The sequence below is a fragment of the Nycticebus coucang genome, chromosome 1 (assembly GCF_027406575.1).
Source record: "Nycticebus coucang isolate mNycCou1 chromosome 1, mNycCou1.pri, whole genome shotgun sequence".
NCBI lineage: Eukaryota > Metazoa > Chordata > Mammalia > Primates > Lorisidae > Nycticebus > Nycticebus coucang.
Genome location: NC_069780.1, coordinates 4352224 through 4360004, shown reverse-complemented (window position 1 = coordinate 4360004; position 7781 = coordinate 4352224).

Below are 7781 nucleotides of genomic sequence, written 5' to 3'. Positions count from 1 at the left end.
TATTTTCTTCTGGAAATGTTATTGTTTTCTTCTAGAATTACTTGTCATTTTAGTTCTTCTATGTTACTTGTCTAATTAATTTTGTATGCAGTACTGGCTAATGATCCAGGTTCATTTCTGCGTATAAAATACCCAATTGTTTCAGTACTAGTTGTTGAAAATAATCTATTCCCCATGGTCAAGATTATTTGAGTATAAATACATGGGTCTATCTTTGAGATTCTTTTCTCTTCTCTTATCGGTCTTTTTGCCAATATCATAGCCTTGACCGTATTGTAGCTTACACTACCTCTTGAAATCAGATAAGGAGTCTTGCAATTTTATTCTTATTTTCCAAATGTTTTTGGATAGCTTTAGCATTTTCATATAAAGTTCATAATCATCTTCTAAAATCTCATAAAAGAAAAGTCATCACAGCAGGATCTGAAATCCTCATTGTTCAAAGTCCCTTGGGCCCTCAAGGCAAAACCTCCACGGTTTCTGAGTCAAAAAAATGATGGTCAGGGTGACCCTGTGCCGCCTTGCCCAAGGTGGTCCTTACCGATGCCGACTGTTCTGCTATGACATTAACACCATCCCTTTCCCTCCCAACAGTGTCTCTGTTTGGATGATAAGATGTGTAGTCCCCTAAGTGTTGGGGGTCCGTGTCCGCCACCTCTGGGTGTGCTAACACTTGGGGGGAGGACCCTCTGACACCATCCTCTTCCCACTCTGAGAAATATCTCCTCCATCTCCCCTGAAGCTCCAGACTTCTACTCTGTGTTTTTCCCCTTCCTCCCTGCCACAGCACCCCCTCGTCAATGCCTTGGGCTTTCAGAGAGGAAATTTCTGAATGAAGATGGTCTCTAGCAACTTCTGTTTTCCGCCTCTCCTAGGACAACGGAAGGCCAGAGCTAGGAATGTAACAAGGGTGGGGAGGGGGGCTAAATTACTATCTCACTCGATTACCTGCATAGTGTATCTTCAGAGGCACAGAATGCACCACAGGGATGCCCCGTGAACGCCCTTAATGGATGGAAGGAGCAAAGAGGAGGGGATGGGAGGAGGAGCCACACTGGCCTAGAGGGACAGTCAGTCATTTCAGAGCTCCCCAGGGGAACCCGCGGTGGAACAGGCTGCTGCAAACTCGCCAGCTCTTTTAAAAACCACAACATCCCCTCCAGCTTGCTGATGAATGCGTTCAAACCACGTCCTGCTGCCCACCTGAGGGGTGACCTCTCACCTGACATTAAACTCGCTAAACCTGGTATGGTAAAATAGTGACAGGCAGCGCTGCCTCCCGGCTGACTGTAAGGTCAACGAGACGTGTAATGAAGTGTTTAACCCACCGCCCCGCACTGTGTGGACCAAGTGCCCACCGTCCTCAGCAGGCGTGGGTGAGGAGAGGCCCCCAGATGCAGACCCAGCGGCTCACCTGCGTTTCCACCAGCACCGGTGTCTGGCGCAGGTGCTCAGCGAGTGCGATTCGAATGAACTAGAGCCATGCAAGTACAGTTTCAAATTAAGGAATTCTAATCAACGTGTTCCCTGCTATCTCCAAACTGCGTAGGGGCAGCTGAGCCTTTTGTTTCTATTTTATTTCTATTTTATTCTATTATATATCCTTTTCCACCTATTTTCTTCATGTTAATCACAGGATTTCCAACGCTCCTGCATGAGCCTCTCCCGTCTCCTAACTACAGGCTGGAGAATCCAGCTGATGACTGTTCTCCCTTTATTGGTCACAGATTAAAGGAATATGGTGGAGAACAATCAGTGTTGAAGACGGTGCAGTTCGTTTCCTTACCTCTGGCTCAGGTGTGAGTCTTTTAAACTAAACCAGGCCACCGGGGACCTCAACCCTTTCATTCCAGCCGGCTGTTTGCGGACAGGTCTCGCAGGGTGGGCGGTGCCGCTGCAGCCGCCTAAAAAGGCATTTCAGTTGCGGCCACTGGGGGGCGCCGCAGCCCAAGCCCTGGGAGATGCCGCGGTGGACACCGGGCGTCCGTGAAGTTGGTGCGCAATTTAAACACTTCATCACACCGCATTCATTCCACTATATTATAGTGCATTGCTTTGCCCGAGATTAAATGTGTCATATCATATAAATTTACATGATATTCGATTACTTAAGGAAAGCACTATTTGCTATTTTATTTTTAAATTTTTAAATTGATGCCCATAATTGCCATTTCCTTGATTAATAGTGGCTGAAATTGCAGCACAACAAAGCATAATTCACCTCAAGCGCTCGTCACATCCGCTGGCGAAGAGACAGCGTGTTAGATTCAAAAGAGCGTGGGTGGTGCTGGCTGGGCTGGTGACTTGCACACAGAGGACGCTCCACGACACTGAAAGAGTCGGACACAATTCTGTTTTAGGTGTGCTGTTATCTGGGTGAACGTGGGCAAAAGATGTGATCCAGTAATTCTCAGAGTGAGTGCTCCGAGTGCCCACAGTCGAACCCACCTCCTGCTGCCAGGTGCTGGTGGGTGGATGGGGATTCTGACGTTTTCACGGGCACACCCCGCGTACACTGCAGTTTCAGAACCTCCAGCTTCATCTCCCGGTCTGGGTGTCCGCCTTTCTTCATCTGAGGAGGTGATGGACTAACTCAAGCAATTCTCTGGTACAGGTGCTCCAGCCGCGCTGGTGAGGGAGAGCAGGTACCAGTCCTCCCGGCTGCAAGCTCGCTGGGAGGGCTGAGAATGAAACGTCTTCCCTCCCATCCTTGTCTAGTTCCGATGCTCAACCTCCCCAGAGCCCGGGTGGTGAGAGACCCACCCCAGGCAGAGGGTCCAGCAGCGGGGAGTCAGGCGAGGACCAGCCACAAAAAGACAGAAGCAGCAAACCAGGGTCAGTACCCCGTTCCAAGTCTAGTCCCAGAACCAGCAGGGTCAGCACCACCTGGAAACTTGTTCTTGAGTTTTACTGTGGACTCTGAATCAGACTCTGGACTGTGTTTTTTTGTTTGGTTGTTTTTTTCTGCAGTTTTTTGGCCGGGGCTGGGTTTGAACCTGCCACCTCTGGCATATGGGGCTGGCGCCCTACCCCTTTGAGCCACAGGTGCCGCCCCTGTGGGACTGTGTTTTAACAGGTTCTTGGGTGACACTGACACACGCTGATGTTTGAGGACCACGCTGTGTTCTGTCTGTAGTCCCCCAGGGCCGCATGGTCCTGCAGAACTTGAAGTCACCTGTCCTCCTCCCCTGTCAGCTCTCAGGTGTGCTGTGGCCAGCAGGTGGGTCTCTTAAACTAGAAGAGACTTTCATAGACACCAATGCTTATTTATTTTGACACTGCCACTTTGAAGCAGAAAGATACATTGCCATTTTTGTTAATGGCTCCAACACAAAGAACAGTGTGAAAAGGGCTCAGCTTTGTTGAGACTCAAAACAAAAAGATTCTATTTAAAACTCAAAAACAAATTCTATTTAAAATTCTCTATCAGAGCATGCCATCTCTTAGGCTAAAGTTTCCCCTCAAATACAGTATTGGCCTAAAATGATTCACGTACACAACTAGGAACAGTACTCAATTTTATGTTTGAGGGGCTTAAGAAGGACTTCACTGTATGTTGGTAAACTGCAAGATTAGTCAGATATTAGCAAAAAGCACTCCCTCCTTTATCAGAAGTCCCCAAACCATGAGGACTCCTTAGCACCATTTCTTCCACCTAATAATGTGGTCCAAAATACATGAATTTATTGGCATTTCTTTATTTAATCAATCCACAAACACTGTACTTGTTAGCATCCACTGTATTCCCCTGCACAATTTTAACCACTAAGATCACAACAGTGAACAAAAGAGATGAAGATCCCTGTCCTTACAGAGTTTATATTCTAGTCAATATCGAATACGAAAACGGAAGCAGTGAGTGTGTGGACAGAAGGACACAGGAAGGGACGTGGCACCGGGGCTGGGGTTGCAGTTTGAAGTGGGGTGGTGAGGGAGGGGACCTGCCAAGGTGACAAGGAAGCACAAACTCAGATAAGCCACATGTCTGTCCCATCTGGGGGAAACGTACCCCAGGCTGACAGAACAGCAACTGCCCGCAGCAGAGGAATGACAAGGTGCCCATGAGACCGCCCTGCACCATGTGAGGATGTGATCAGCTATGCAGTGGGAGCCCACCTACGTGGAGCCCCCCTGCATGGAGCCCACCTGAGTGGAGCCTGCATGGAGCCCGCCTGAGTGGAGCCTGCGTGGAGCTCTCCTGAGTGGAGCCTGCGTGGAGCCCTCCTGCATGGAGTCTGCGTGGAGCCCTCCTGCATGGAGTCTGCGTGGAGCCCTCCTGCATGGAGTCTGCGTGGAGCCCTCCTGCATGGAGTCTGCGTGGAGCCCTCCTGTGTGGAGTCTGCGTGGAGCCCTCCTGCATGGAGTCTGCGTGGAGCCCTCCTGCATGGAGTCTGCGTGGAGCCCCCCTGCATGGAGTCTGCGTGGAGCCCTCCTGCATGGAGTCTGCGTGGAGCCCTCCTGTGTGGAGTCTGCGTGGAGCCCTCCTGCATGGAGTCTGCGTGGAGCCCTCCTGTGTGGAGTCTGCGTGGAGCCCCCTGCATGGAGTCTGCGTGGAGCCCTCCTGCATGGAGTCTGCGTGGAGCCCTCCTGCATGGAGTCTGCGTGGAGCCCTCCTGTGTGGAGCCCACCTGCGTGGAGCCCCCCTGCATGGAGTCTGCGTGGAGCCCTCCTGCATGGAGTCTGCGTGGAGCCCTCCTGCATGGAGTCTGCGTGGAGCCCTCCTGCATGGAGTCTGCGTGGAGCCCCCCTGCATGGAGTCTGCATGGAGCCCTCCTGCATGGAGTCTGCGTGGAGCCCCCCTGCATGGAGTCTGCGTGGAGCCCTCCTGTGTGGAGCCCACCTGCGTGGAGCCCCCCTGCATGGTGTCTGCGTGGAGCCCTCCTGCATGGAGTCTGCGTGGAGCCCCCCTGCATGGAGTCTGCGTGGAGCCCGCCTGAGTGGAGTCTGCGTGGAGCCCCCCTGCATGGAGTCTGCGTGGAGCCCTCCTGCATGGAGTCTGCGTGGAGCCCGCCTACTCCTGCAGGAGTTCTGTTGCTACATATTTAAGGGACCAATGCCAGTGAAAGGTGACTGCTATCATTTGCCCTGAGTAGAGTCACATTTCCATGTGAGCGTCCATGCTTCCTTATACAGTAGTTTCTAGGTTAAAGCAAAGAAGCAGAGCAAAGAAAGCTAGGGTCTTGGCAACCCTCCATGGGGGCAAAGAAAACGTGTTAAGTTTGCAGTGTAAAGAGCCATTAATAGGTCCTGAGCAGTAACGTGTGCACCATTAATAGGTCCTGAGCAGAAACGTGTGCACCATTAATAGGTCCTGAGCAGTAACATGTGCAGAAAAAGAAAATGTGATGTGTGACCCAGAACCTTCGATGTAACTGAGTATGGGCTCCTGTGGCCTAAAGTTCTTCAGCTGTATAAGAGAATGGCAAAGAAACTAAGCCCTCACCAGAGAGGTCAGCAGGAGACAAGAAGACCCTCCAGCTGAAAGGTTGTAATGGGAGTGGGAGTCTCAGACACCTGTACCATGAGGAGCCTGAAGCTTAAGAAGCCAGCTGGCCACTGATGATGGCAGCTGGTGTGGAGTCTGGAGGACAGGTGCTAATGTGTCAGTTAGATCCTTCTTCTGCACCCCAACTGCAAAGTTACTCAGAAACCTGAAGCCTAAAAACACACCTTGAGTTCTGACCTGGGAGACCTCAGCTTTCCACAAGCAGAGGTCGTCACGGGGCCTTAGTCTGGATGCAGGAAGCTCCGCCATCTGGCTCATCGGATTCACTGGCTTCGCAACTCCGTCCCGGCTGTCTTCTGTCCTTTCTTCTCAGGACTTAATTTGGTTGAAGTGGGAACCGAGGGTCTGGGACAACTGGCCTGATTGATGTGGATTAATGTTTACAAGTGAAATGGGAAAGAGAAGATGAATCATCCAAAAAATAAATTAATAATTCTCCTCAGTCTGTTCTGTTATAAAACAACACTATGCCCTAGAAAATGGTATGGAAAGTGAAATATTTTTCTTCCTTTTGTCCATGGCCTTTAATAACTATAGTATTTTCAAAAGTCAAATTTAAAGTCCTTTTATTTGCATACAATGTAAAAAGATTATGCACATCCTGATGTCAACATTATAAAATCTTGTGTGTGTATTTGTTTCTATATGTACGTCAGAGCACAGGTGCACAGGGGTAAGTGCTGGAAGGAGGGACGGGCAGAACTGGCCACTCTGGCATTACAATGCTGCCGGCACTCACTCTGTGCCAAGAGCTGTCCCAAAGGCTTCGCACACTTACTGTGTTGCTGACTTAGTCCGCACAACAATTCAGCCAAGTAGTATTACCATTTCCATCATTATCTGTGTCCAATCAGATCAGGAAACTGAGATGAGAGAAGTCAGGAGTGAAGATGAGATCTGGACGGAGGCCCAGGCTGCCGTCTCGGGCTACAGGCCCTTTCCATGCCCAGGCGCCGGACAACGAGGCGCCCAATTCTGCAGCACGATCAACTCCACTGATGCCGCTGGAAAAGACTTTCCTCAGCAGCTTCCTTGTTCAGACTCTGCTTGCAGGAACATGTTGGGAGGTTGAAACCTTTGCCTGCAGGATAAAAAATGACAGATGGGAGGAATGGAATGTCACATCTCAAAACATGTCTGAGGAAAAAAAACAGAACATGGAGTTTGACTTTTCCCCTCCTTCCTCTTAGCCATACTTTTCCAATGTACCTCTTCACACTGACAAGCTTCTACGAAGTCCGAGAGAAAAAAGAAGAAGAAGAAACAACCAATAACATCATCAAAACCCCAAAGGTTTTCTCCCCTAAACTCTCCGCCCTAAACTACAGGTCTGCTGGGCAAGGAGGGCGCCGACAGCGTCTGTCTTCCCGTGGTCTGTTTCAAAGCCTGAGGGTACCCGAAATGTTAGAGACAGGGCAGCTCTGATGCAGGTGGTTAGGAGCTGTCCTCACCTCTGAAACAGCCACCTAGTGATAACCGCAGCCACCATTTAACAAGTAGCTGCTGGTGGTTAGAGAGTATCACAAGCTCTCTCTGATCCACAGAATAACCCCAGTTTACATGCAGAAAACTGAGCTCCTGTGCTCTCCCTGGCTGGCTTCCCGCTGTTACATCTGCTTTCTCTCAATCTTTCCATTTTCCCTGCTCCTTCCTGCCACAGACCCTACACACGGGCTGTTCCTCTGACTGCAATGCTCTTCCCCCTCCCTTATTTCTAATAAAATTTAGAACTTATGTCAATGTGGAAGGATAGATTTGTGTCATTTTAAAGTGATGTCTGTCCCACTTGATACTCTGAAATCCCTAGCAGCAGGTGTTACAGTGGTCTTGTACTCTCTATCACAGCACCAAAAACTAGTGCAGACCAAGGACGTGGTAAGAGCTCAGTACTGCAGGCTGCATGAATCAATTTGCCCGAGTTGGCAGAATAGAGGCCCACCCAAGTTCTGCCTAAGTCCTGAGTCGAGCTCTCTTTATTGAGCCAAGCTACCTCCAACATATTCGTGGTTCTCTGAGAAAATAAATCAACCTTAAATAAATAAGATATAAAGAAGTGCCAAAAAAAAAAAAAAAAAACCATGGAGCTTGGCAGAGCACACCACAACGGCAAACCACAGGGCTTGGGCTGAATAACTTGGCCAGGCCTTTCAGCTTTTGAACTTGTGGAGATGCTGTGTCCTGTCTGCCTGCTTTCTGTCTCCTCCGTGTTTATCTAGAAATCCATGCTTTGGGCTTTCACCATTTTTCCTCTTCTCTCCCCATCAGGCGCTTCTTT